The sequence below is a fragment of the Artemia sp. Qi Xiang Cuo genome, chromosome 1 (genome assembly GCF_049724085.1).
Source record: "Artemia sp. Qi Xiang Cuo chromosome 1, ASM4972408v1, whole genome shotgun sequence".
Lineage (NCBI taxonomy): Eukaryota > Metazoa > Arthropoda > Branchiopoda > Anostraca > Artemiidae > Artemia > Artemia sp. Qi Xiang Cuo.
The window spans coordinates 81,426,960-81,439,879 of record NC_142794.1 but is presented as its reverse complement, the minus strand read 5'-3'; the positions used below and the strand labels follow the sequence as shown (position 1 = coordinate 81,439,879).

General features: G+C 34.4%; 1 protein-coding gene across 1 annotated transcript in view; it reads left to right on the top strand.

Moving 5' to 3' along the window:
- Positions 1–12,920, top strand: part of LOC148956796 (uncharacterized) — a 123,822-nt gene that overhangs the window by 103,720 nt on the left and 7,182 nt on the right. The window lies entirely within an intron of this gene.

Sequence of the window (12,920 nt, the reverse complement as noted above, 5' to 3'; positions counted from 1 at the left end):
AGGCATTTCAGAGCAACTTATTTTCTTAATGTCACTCCTAAACCCATTTTCCAACTTGAAGCACTTATCTTTTTCACCCAGAACTTTACTTTACAGCTTTTTGGAAACCTCACCACCAAGACATACTTTTCAAAAGGCATTTCAGAGCAACTTCTTTTCTCTTTGTCCCTTCTAAACCCATTTTACAACTTGAAGTTCCCATCCTTCTCACCCACAACTTTACTTTACAGCTTTTTGGATACCTCAACACCAAGAAATACTTTTCAAAAGGCATTTCAGAGCAAGTTCCTTTCTTTATGGCCCTTCTAAACCCATTTTACAAGTTGAAGTACCCATCCTTTTCACCCACAACTTTACTTTACAGCTTTTTGGATACCTCAACACCAAGAAATACTTTTCAAAAGACATTTCAGAGCAAGTTCCTTTCTTAATGTCCCTTCTAAACCCATTTTCCAACTTGAAGTACCCATCCTTTTCACCCAAAACTTTACTTTACAGCTTTTTGGATACCTCAACACCAAGAAATACTTTTCAAAAGGCATTTCACAGCAACTTCTTTTCTTTATGTCCCTTCTAAAACTATTTTCCAAGTTAAAGTGCCCGTCCTTTTCACCCACAACTTTACTTTACAGCTTTTTGGATACCTCAACACCAAGAAATACCTTTCAAAAGGCATTTCAGAGCAAGTTCCTTTCTTAATGTCCCTTCTAAACCCATTTTCCAACTTGAAGTACCCATCCTTCTCATCCACAACTTTACTTTACAGCTTTTTGGATATCTCAACAACAAGAAATACTTTTCAAAATACATTTCAGAGCAATTTCCTTTCTTAATGTCCCTTCTAAACCCATTTTACAAGTTGAAGTACCCATCCCTTTCACCCACAACTATACTTTACAACTTTTTGGATATCTCAACACAAAGCAATACTTTTCAAAAGGCATTTCAGAGCAATTTCCTTTCTTAATATCCATCCTAAACCCATTCTAAAACTTGAAGAACTCATCCTTTTCACTCGCAACTTTACTTTACAGCTTTTTGGTTACCTCAATACCAAGAAATACTTTTCAAAAGACATTTCAGAGCAAGTTCCTTTCTTAATGTCCCTCCTAAACCCATTTTACAAGTTGAAGCATCCATCCTTTTCACCCACAACTTTACTTTACAACTTTTTGGATACCTCACCACCAAGAAATACTTTTCAAAGGGCATTTCAGAGCAAGTTCGTTTCTTTATATCCGTTCTAAATCCAATTTCCAACTAAAAGTACCCTTCCTTTTCACCCACAACTTTACTTTACAGCTTTTTGGATATCTCAATACCAAAAAATACCTTTCAAAAGGCAATTCAGAGCAATTTAATTTCTTAATGTCCATTCTAAACTCATTTTACAAGTTGAAGCATCAATCCTTTTCACCCCCAACTTTACTTTAAAGCTTTTTGGATACCTCAACACCAAGAAATACTTTTCAAAATGCATTTCAGAGCAACTTCGTTTCTTAATGTCCCTTCTAAAACCATTTTCCAAGTTGAAGTACCCATCCTTCTCACCCACAACTTTACTTTACAGCTTTTTGGATACCTCAACACCAAGAAATACTTTTCAAAAGGCATTTCAGAGCAAGTTCCTTTCTTAATGTCCCTTCTAAACCCTTTTTACAACTTGAAGTACCCATCCTTCTCATCCACAACTTTACTTTGCAGCTTTTAGGATACCTCAACACCAAGCAATACTTTTCAAAGGCATTTCAGAGCAAGTTCCTTTCTTAATGTCCCTCCTAGACTCATTTTACAAGTTGAAGCATCCATCCTTTTCACCCACAACTTTACTTTACAGCTTTTTGAATGCTCAACACCAAGCAATACTTTTCAAAGACATTTCAGAACAAGTTATTTTCATAATGTCCTTTCTAAACCCATTTTACAAATTGAAGTACTCATCCTTTTCACCTCGAACTTTACTTTACACTTTCTTGAATGCTCCAACACCAAGCAATACTTTTCAAAGGGTATTTGAAGTAGCCATCCTTTTTTCACCCACAACTTTACTATACTGCTTTTTTGAATGCTCCAACACCAAGCAATACTTTTCAAAGGGCATTTCAGAACCAGTTCCTTTCATAATGTCCATCCTAAACCCATTTTACAAGTTGTAGTACCCATCCTTTACACCACAACTTTACTTTACAGCTTTTTGAATACTCCAACACCAAGCAATACTTTTCAAAGGGCATCTGAAGTAGCCATCCTTTTCACCCACAACTTTACTATACTGCTTTTTTGAATCCTCCAATACCAAGCAATACTTTTCAAAGGGCATTTCAGAACCAGTTCTTTTCATAATGTCCATCGTAAACCCATTTTACAAATTCAAGTACCCATCCTTTACACCCAAAACTTTACTTTACAGCTTTTTGAATGATCCAACACCAAGCAATACTTTTCAAATGAACATTTGAAGTAGCCATCCTTTTCACCCATAACTTTACTATACTGCTTTTTTGAATGCTCCAACACCTAGCAATACTTTTCAAAGGCATTTCAGACACAGTTCTTTTCTTAATGTCCCTCCTAAACCCATTTTACAAATTGAAGTACCCATCCTTTACACCCACAACTTTACTTTACAGCTTTTTGAATGCGCCAACACCAAGCAATACTTTTCAAAAGAACATTTGAAGTCGCCATCCTTTTCACCCACAACTTTACTATACTGCTTTTTTGAATGCTCCAACTTTTTTGAATGCTCCAACACCTAGCAATACTTTTCAAAGGCATTTCAGAACCAATTCTTTTCTTAATGTCCATCCTAAACCCATTTTACAAATTGAAGTACCCATCCTTTACACCCTCAACTTTACTTTACAGCTTTTTGAATGCGTCAACAACAAGCAATACTTTTCAAAGGGCATTTCAGAACAAGTTCTTTTCTTAATGTCCTTCCTAAGCCCATTTTACAAGTTGAAGTACCTATCCTTTACACCCAAAACTTTACTTTACAGCTTTTTGAATGATCCAACACCAAGCAATACTTTTCAAAGAATATTTGAAGTAGCCATCCTTTTCACCCACAACTTTACTACACTGCTTTTTTGAATGCTCCAACACCAAGCAATACTTTTCAAAGGGCATTTCAGACCCAGTTTTTTTCAGAATGTCCATCCTAAAGCCATTTTACAAATTGAATTACCCATCCTTTTTACACACAACTTTACTTTACAGCTTTTTGAATGCTCCAACACCGAGCAATACTTTTCAAAGGGCATTTCAGAACAAGTTCTTTTTTTATTGTCCCTCCTAAATCCATTTTACAAATTGAAGTACCCATCCTTTACACCCACAACTTTACTTTACAGCTTTTTGAATGCTCCAACACCAAGCAATACTTTTCAAAAGGCATTTCAGAACAAGTTCTTTTATTAATGCCCTTCCTGTAGAAGATGAGATAGACTTCGGTTCTGACTGTGACAAACAGGAAAAAGCACATGGCTTTTTCTTATTTGGAATAGTAAGAGACGACCTTGAAAGAGTCACGTACCAAACTTCCATTTAAAAGTTGAATTTATTATCTTAACGTTTAGTTACTATGTGCCATGGTTTGTTTTTTACTCGGTTTCAGCTATATCCACTGAAAGTAGCTTAGGGCCCCATGTATCATAAATGTTATCGATCCTTTATGTAATTAATTAGTATAGGTTTATTTGGTATAGGAAAGAGCTTGTTCTTTATTATAATAATTTTCACTTTTCTTGATTTTCAAGCCAATATATTTCCGCCACTTTTCTTGATTTTCAAGCCAATATATTTCCCTTGCTGTTCAAGCCAAATAACAGAAAGTTTTAATGAACCACGTCGATCCTTTATGTAACTTTTAGAAATAATTTATTTTAGTAACTTTAGATTTTTAACAACAATTAATTTCCTTTAAAATGAGCTATTGAACAACCCTCTACGATGTTCCAGTGCCAAGCTATCTGTGGAAAAGAAAGAAAGAAAAAAAAGAAAAAAATATCCCGTTTAGGCAGAATGTTGTAGTAGCTGCCACTTTTCTTGATTTTCAAGCCAATATATTTCCCTTGCTGTTCAAGCCAATGGACAAAAAGTTTTCTACACAGGGGTTTCGGACAAGACGGTTCTAGTGGTGTACTTTTTTTTTGATCTGACTCCTTTTTTAGGAACTATGGGTTTTTATATTTCTTAACATTGGACGTGATCGTCTCTTACTAGGTTGCTAGCTACCGCTGCAACCCGGACTACCGCTGCAACCCAGATGATGGTGCTAGCTACCGCTGCAACCTGGACTTTACTAACCTATACTACAGTTAAGTGGCCTACAAAGTTTAATATAGGCAAGAGGTCGTTCTATATTATAATTTTCTTTTCGAGGTACTATCTCTGTTTTTGTGTAGTACTGTTTTCTTAACTTGCGTATACCTTGCTTTGATCTAACCACTATCTAATTATGAATGAGAACATTTACAGTTCTGACGCTTCTTATATAGTAATTATGACGTCACGGCGTAATGATTTTATTTCATGACGTCATGGCGCAATGGTATTATTTCATGACGTCTTCAGAAACAACAATATAATTTTGTGTATTTCTATTCACGTCATAGCTCTAATTTATCTAGTAGGATTTCAGACAAGGTAGTTCTAATGATGTACTTTAGTTTTGATCTGACTGTATTTTTAGGAGTTTTGGGTTTTTATATTTCTTAGCATTGGACTGACCGTCTCTTGCTAGGTTGCTAGCTACTGCTGCAACCCAAATTATGAGAGGCAGCCTGGCCGAGTGGTCTAAGGCACTGGTGTTAGCCACCAGTCTCTTCGGAGGCGTGGGTTCAAATCTTACCTCTGGTATAGGATTATGTTTGAAAGACTGCAGTGTGAAAAGACATAAAAAATGCAGTTTTTGGTGGAAAAATTTATTCTCTTTTAGAAATAATTTATTTTAGTTACTATAGATTTTTAACCCAATTAATTTCCTTTAAAATGAGCCGATGAACAACTCTCTACGATGTTCCAGTGCCAAGCTATCTCTGGATGCAAAAGAAAAAAGGAAAAAAAAAAGAAAAAAATATCCGGTTTAGGCAGAATGTTGTAGTAGCTGCCACTTTTCTTGATTTTCAAGCCAATATATTTACCTTGCTGTTCAAGCCAAGGGACAGAAAATTTCCTATACAGGGGTTTCGGACAAGGCGGTTCTAATGGTGTACTTTTTGTTTTGATCTGACTCCTCTGTTAGGAACTATGGGTTTTTATATTTCTTAACATTGGACGTGATCGTCTCTTACTAGGTTGCCAGCTACCGCTGCAACCCAGAAAAAGTGGCGTATAAAATTTAGTATAGGCAAGAGGTCGTTCTTTATTATAATTCCAGGAATTTTTTCTAAATCATTAGTCTTCCAAACACATATACTAATAACCCTAACAGGCTCGTTTTCGCCATAATTGAAAAACATTGCTTTTCCATCGCTGTTGATAGGTATGCTTGTATATATATTTTTATTGCTGCTACATAAACTGCAATTGCTCCTTCCAAAATTGATATACGAATTTTCAAAGAAGTACACCTCCATATATTCACAGTGTTGTCTAATATTTTCTATTGCATCTGTAAACTGTTTCACAGTTGCCCATCCATACCTTGGTAGCTTTTTATTAAACTGACAACATTTCTTTTGGATATTACTATAAAGCTTTGCCAAAGCATTTCTAGCCGACTTTTCAACAGCATCCGCTCTTTCAAAGAGAATTTTCATCTGTAATTTTGAATACCTTTCGTGATCTTGATAAAACATGCGTAAAATTTTTCTTAATTTACGAAGATCAGCCTGCATTTTTGCCATCTTCTTGTATATCTGAATGTAATTTTTCCCTTTGTCCTTATGCGTTCTTCGGTAAAACCTCGCAGAGAATTTAATTTTTTCATTATAGCTTTTGTCACCCCAGTATCTACCCATTATTCTGGTAGCAACTTTTTTCTTATGTTTGTTTCGGTAATCTTCATCGTTATCATACCATTCCTTGCTCTTTTGTCTAGCCTGCTCAATTCTTGCTTCTCTGTAATCTTAATCATTATCATACCGTTCCTTGCTCTTTTGTCTAGCCTGCTCAATTGTTGCTTCTCTATAATCTTCATCATTTTGATAACGCTCCTTGATCTATAGTCTAGCCTGCTCAATTCTTGCTTCTCTGTAATCTTCATCATTACCATACCGTTCCTTGCTCTTTTGTCTAGCCCGCTCAATTGTTGCTTCTCTATAAAGTTTATCATTGTGATAACGCTCCTTGATCTTTTGTTTGGTTCTCTCAATTTTTACTTCTCGATACGCCTGGTCGGTTGAATACCTTTGCTTTTCTCTTTTCAAGATACTATCTCTGTTGTTTGTGTAGTACTGTTTTTTCAATTTGCGTGCAGCTTGCTTGATTGAAACCATTATGTGATTATTAATGTGAACATTTACAGTTCTGACGCTTCTTATATAGTAATTATGACGTCACAGCGTAATGATTTTATTGACGTCATAGCGCAATGATATTATTTCATGACGTCTTCAGAAGCAACAATATAATTTCGTGTTTTTCTATTCACGTCATAGCTCTAATATAAAACTATGACGACATTCAATATTTATCTAGTAAGGTTTCAGACAAGGTAATTCTAAAGATGTACTTTTGTTTTGATTTTACTCTATTTTTAGGAGTTTTGTTATATTTTTTAGTATTGGACTGATCGTCTCTTACTATATTGCTAGCTACTGATGCAACCCAGATTCACATATATAGTTATTTATGAGAGGCAACCTGGCCGAGTGGTCCAAGGCACTGGTGTTAGCCACCAGTCTCTTCGGAGGCGTGGGTTCAAATCTTACCGCTGGTATACGATTATGTTTGAAAGACTGCAGTGTGAAAAGACATCGAAAATGCAGTTTTTGGTGGAAAAATTTATTCTCTTTTAGAAATAATTTATTTTAGTTACAAAAGGTTTTTAACCCAATTAATTTCCTTTAAAATGAGCTATTGAACAACCCTCTACGATGTTCCAGTGCCAAGCTATCTGTGGAAAAGAAAAAAAGAACAGAAGAAAGAAAAAAATTTGCCGTTTAGGCAGAATGTTGTAGTAGCCGCCACTTTTCTTAATTTTCAAGCCAATATATTTCCCTTGCTGTTCAAGCCAAGGGACAGAAAGTTTCCTATACAGGGGTTTCGGACAAGGCGGTTCTAATGGTGTACTTTTTTTTTGATCTGACTCCTTTGTTAGGAACTATGGGTTTTTATATTTCTTAACATTGGACGTGATCGTCTCTTACTAGGTTGCTAGCTACCGCTGCAACCCGGATTTCTTTACATTGGACATGATCGTCTCTTACTAGGTTGCTAGCTACCGATGCAACCCGGATTACCTATAAAAGTTAGTACAGACAAGAGTTCGTTCCTTATTATATTATTCCAATGCTCGTCTTTTAATTTAAATTTTAACCCAATTAATTTCCTTTAAAATGATCCATTGAAAACTCTCTACGATGTTCCAGTGCCAAGCTATCTGTGGAAAAAAAGAAAAAAAAAATATGCCGTTTAGGCAGAATGTTGTAGTAGCCGCCACTTTTCTTGATTGTCAAGCTAATATATTTCCCTTGCTTTTCAAGCCAAGAGACAGAAAGTTTCCTATACAGGGGTTTCGGACAAGGCGGTTCTAATGGTGTACTTTTTGTTTTGATCTGACTCTTTTTTTAGGAACTATGGGTTTTTATATTTCTTAACATTGGACGTGATCGTCTCTTACTAGGTTGATAGCTACCGCTGCAACCTGGATATATCATTAACTAGTATAGGCTTATTTAGTATAGGAAAGAGTTCGTTCTTTATTATATGTATTGTTTTAATCCCTTGTTAAAATATTTACAGATATTTTCACAATTACCAGCCTCCAGGCCCCGGCACTTAGCACGTGGCAGGCTTCTATATGTAGATGATCATTGTCACTTGTCTTCTAAAGACTTCTCAGTCTTTTCAAAGATATTTGATTATTAAAGCAAGTCCGATTTTTGACAACGATATCTACTAAGCTTCAAACTTTTGGTTTTCTTTTTTAAGGTTTTTGAATTGTTACAATCCCTTGTTAAAATTCTTCTAATGTTCGTCTTTTAATATAATATTTCTTAACATTGGACGTGATCGTCTCTTACTAGGTTACTAGCTACCGCTGCAACCCGGATTAATACTGATCAGACATTCTCCTGACTTTTCAACATTTTGCCAGCACAGTAATCACAGACAGAGAATGAATCTATGACATCCTCTTTCCAACCTGTACAATGAATTAGCTGTTCTCTGTCATCTTTGGGTATGTCCTGTTGTAGGTGTTCTAAAATCGTGGCAATCATTACATCAAAACCTTTCTTATTTGGAAGGGATCTTAGACTCTTCAATTGGTATTTTGTCTTTATCTGCTCGCAACTGTCACAATGCATTGTGGGGTATACATCCCTGATGTTAGCTACCTTATCAAGGCTCTCACCAAATAATTTTATTATTGTATTTTCATCCACAGAAACTGTAATATTGCTATCACCGTAGATGAAGTCTTGACTATTATGCCAGTCCATACCTTGGAAGCTTTTCATTAAACTGACAACATTTCTTTTGGATATTGCTATGAAGCTTTGCCAAAGCATTTCTAGCCGACTTTTCAACAGCACCCGCTCTTTCAAAGAGAATTTTAATCTGTAATTTTGAATACTTTTCGTGATCCCGATAAAACATGCGTAAAATGTTTCTCAATTTACAAAGATCAGCCTGCATTTTTGCCATCTTCTTGTATTTCTGAATGTAATTTTTCCCTTTGTCCTTATGCGTTCTTCGGTACAACCTCGCAGAGAATTTAATTTTTTCATTATAGCTTTTGTCACCCCAGTATCTACCCATTATTCTGGTAGCAACTTTTTTCTTATGTTTGTTTCGGTAATCTATATCGTTATCATACCGTTCCTTGCTCTTTTGTTTGGCTGTCTCAATTTTCCCTTCTCGATACCCCTTATCCGTAACATACCTCTGTTTTGCTCTGTCATATTTCATTTTCTTAAATTCTGGATCACAAGACATCTTAGTAGCAATCCTTACGCGTTCTCGAGCTTTATTGCGTTCGGTGGCATTTTTATCTCTTTTAAATAAACATTTCCTATATTTCAGGATGTTAGCTTTATTTTTTGTGTAGTAAAGTTTTCTATTAGTAGAAATTTGGATTGCTCTATTTTGATAGTTTTTTTGGTTATTCTTTCTTTTTTTCCACTCGCGTGAGACCATATTTTTTCAAGGTTTAAAATTATTGGGTACACAATACCCCGTGTCGAATATCTAAAACCTAGCATAAAAAAACTAATTTTAATATTTTCATTTATTTATCTTTTTTTAATTAAAAAATTAGTATTATTTGTTAGACACAATATATATTTTTGCAGTCTACATAATAAGTTTATCGATTCTGGACTGAAAACTAAAATAATTGCAATTATAACACAATAATATGGAGATACGTACTTTACGGGTTACAAACCAAAAAAAGTTTGTTTCCCGGATACAATAATAACTTTGAACTGAGATGAAAAAAAATTTTCTTCCAGGAGACAAAAAGTAAAACTAATTATAAAATTTTCATGTATTTTTGTTGTTTAAATTAAGAAATTACTATTACTGATTAGGCATCATAGATATTTTTGCAGTTTACATAATAATTTTAGCGATTAAGCCAAAAAGAAAATTTTGGTTCCAGGAGTTTCGGTTACTATTGAGACAAGTAGCTATTATTACTATAGAGTTCATTACCATGAACTGTTTGATTGCTTCAAAATTGCTCTACGATGTTCAAGTGCCAAGCTATCTGTGAATTTACTAACCTATACTATAATTAAGTGGCGTATAAAATTTAGTATAGGCAAGAGGTGGTTCTTTATTATAAACTTAACATAGGACGTGATCGTCTCTTACTAGGTTGCTAGCTACCGCTGCAACCTGGACTACCGCTGCAACCCGGATACCGCTGTAACCCTGATAACAAACAGGAAAATATTACAAACAGGAAAAAGCCTACGGCTTTTTCTTCTTTGAAATAGTAAGAGACGAACCTCCAACGATCAAGTAGTTAACTAAGTCCAATGCATGCAATAACTTTTTATTCCAATGATCGTCTTTTAATGTAACATATCAGTTACTATGGGAGAGAGATCGTTCTTTACTGTAATTCTAATAGTGTACTTCTTGTTTTGATTTTAATCTTTTTTGCAGGAGTTATGGGTTACTTTAGTTTTTACTATGGGGCGGGATCGGGTTGCTAGCTACCGCTGCAACCCGGATACTAACTTTTACCATAGTTAAGTGGCCTATAAAATTTAGTATAGGCAAGAGGTCGTTCTTTATTATAATTTGTTAGGAACTATGGGTTTTTATATTTCTTAACATTGGACGTGATCGTCTCTTACTAGGTTGCTAGCTACCGCTGCAACCCGGATCTTAACATTGGACGTGATCGTCTCTTACTAGGTTGCTAGCTACCGCTGCAACCTGGATGCTACTGATTAAGCTATGTATTCTAACACCCCCTTTATATAACCGTTTATTAAACCATAGGCATCTTATCATTCTTTATTATATGATTACAAACAGGAAAAAGCCTACGGCTTTTTCTTCTTTGGAATAGTAAGAGACGACCTGGCTACAAACTATGATTATGGCATCAATGATCAATCTTTAACATGAAATGTTCTTTATTGTAATGGTTTGTTCTTTACTAGGTTTCAGACACCTCTGCAGCCATGATACTGAAGGAAATTACATAATCCCTATTTATGTTTCAGTTAACATGGGCTAGGTGTCGTTCTTTATTGTAATTTTGATAAAATCAGCTTTCTTCTGGAATCTTCTGTGATTATACAGAAGATATTTACTTTATACTTTTGTCCTTAGAATATTTTGATTTCCTTTCATCCTTTGCCTAATTAATTAATTGCAGAATACACTAGATGTAGCAATTTGCTTCAAAATTAAACATAAATTGAACCATTAACCATTAATAATAATCTGGTTACAAACAGGAAAAAGCCTACGGCTTTTTCTTCTTTCAAATAGTAAGAGACGAACCTCAAACAATCAAGTGGCTAACTACTTCTAATGTACACAATGGTTTGATGCTCCAATGATAGTCTCTTAATATCTTTTCAATACATTGTAAATAGTAACCTTTGATTGCTGTAAGCATCATCTATATAAGGGTTTCTTATAACACTTCAGTTACTATGGACTGAAGATCGTTCTTTAATGTATACAACCCAAATTCACATATATATTTATTTATGAGAGGCAGCCTGGCCGAGTGGTCCAAGGCACTGGTGTTAGCCACCAATCTCTTCGGAGGCGTGGGTTCAAATCTTACTGCTGGTATACGAATATGTTTGAAAGACTGCAGTGTGAAAAGACATCGAAAATGCAGTTTTTGGTGGAAAAATTTATTCTCTTTTAGAAATAATTTATTTTAGTTACAAAAGGTTTTTAACCCAATTAATTTCCTTTAAAATGAGCTATTGAACAACTATCTACGATGTTCCAGTGCCAAGCTATCTGTGGAAAAGGAAAAGAAAAAAAAGAAAAAAATATCCCGTTTGGGGAGAATAACGTGGTTAAAGTCAATTTTCTTGATTTTCAAGCCAATATATTTCCCTTGCTGTTCAAGACAAGGGACAGAAAGTTTCCTATACAGGGGTTTCGGACAAGGCGGTTCTAATGGTGTACTTTTTGTTTTGATCTGATTTCTTTGTTAGGAACTATGGGTTTTTATATTTCTTAACATTGGACGTGATCGTCTCTTACTAGGTTGCTAGCTACCGCTGCAACCCGGATAGAAAAACCTATACCATAGTTGTGAATATTTTCCCGGAAGATAAAAATTTCTATTTCAATTTTAAATTTTCTCAACGAAGTGAAGAAAAGTTCAAGTTCTAGTCATCATGCAAGATTCCACTTCAGTTCAGATTTTTCTCAAAGAGATGAAAAAATTTAAAATACTGTTACAAATTTTTCATAGAAGATAGAAAGTTCAAGTTATCTTCTGAATTTTATTAAAGAACTTACAGTTCAATTCTAATTTCTCCAAAGAAAATAAAAATCTTCCACTTCAGTTTTTAATTTCACAAAGACAAGGAAATTTAAAGTTCTATTCGAAATTTCTCAATGAAGTGAAGAAAAGTTCAAGCTCTCTTCTGAATTTTCTCAATGAAAAAGAAAATTAGTTTTTGATCAATTCTATTTTTCCTATTAATATAAAAAGGTTCCACTCCAGTTCAGATGTTTCCCCAATGACATAAATTTTAAATTCTCCTACAAATTTTTTGTAGAAGATAGAAAAAGTTACACATTGATCGTGAATATTTCACTATGAAGATTTTCCTGGAAGATGAAAATTTCTACTTCAATTTTAAATTTTCTCAACGAAGTGAAGAAAAATTCAAGTTCTAGTCATCATGCAAGATTCCATTTCAGTTCAGATTTTTCTCAAAGAGATGAAAAACTTTAAAATACTGTTCCAAATTTTTCATAGAAGATAGAAAGTTCAAGTTATCTTCTGAATTTTATTAAAGAACTTACAGTTCAATTCTAATTTTTCCAAAGAAAATAAAAATCTTCCACTTCAGTTCTTAATTTCACAAAGACATAAGGAAATTTAAAGTTCTATTCGAAATTTCTCAATGAAGTGAAGAAAAGTTCAAGCTCTCTTCTGAATTTTCTCAATGAAAAAGAAATTAATTTTTGATCAATTCTATTTTTCCTTATAATATAAAAAGGTTCCACTTCAGTTCAGATGTTTCCCCAAAGACATAAATTTTAAATTCTCCTCAAATTTTGTGTAGAAGATAGAAAAAGTTACA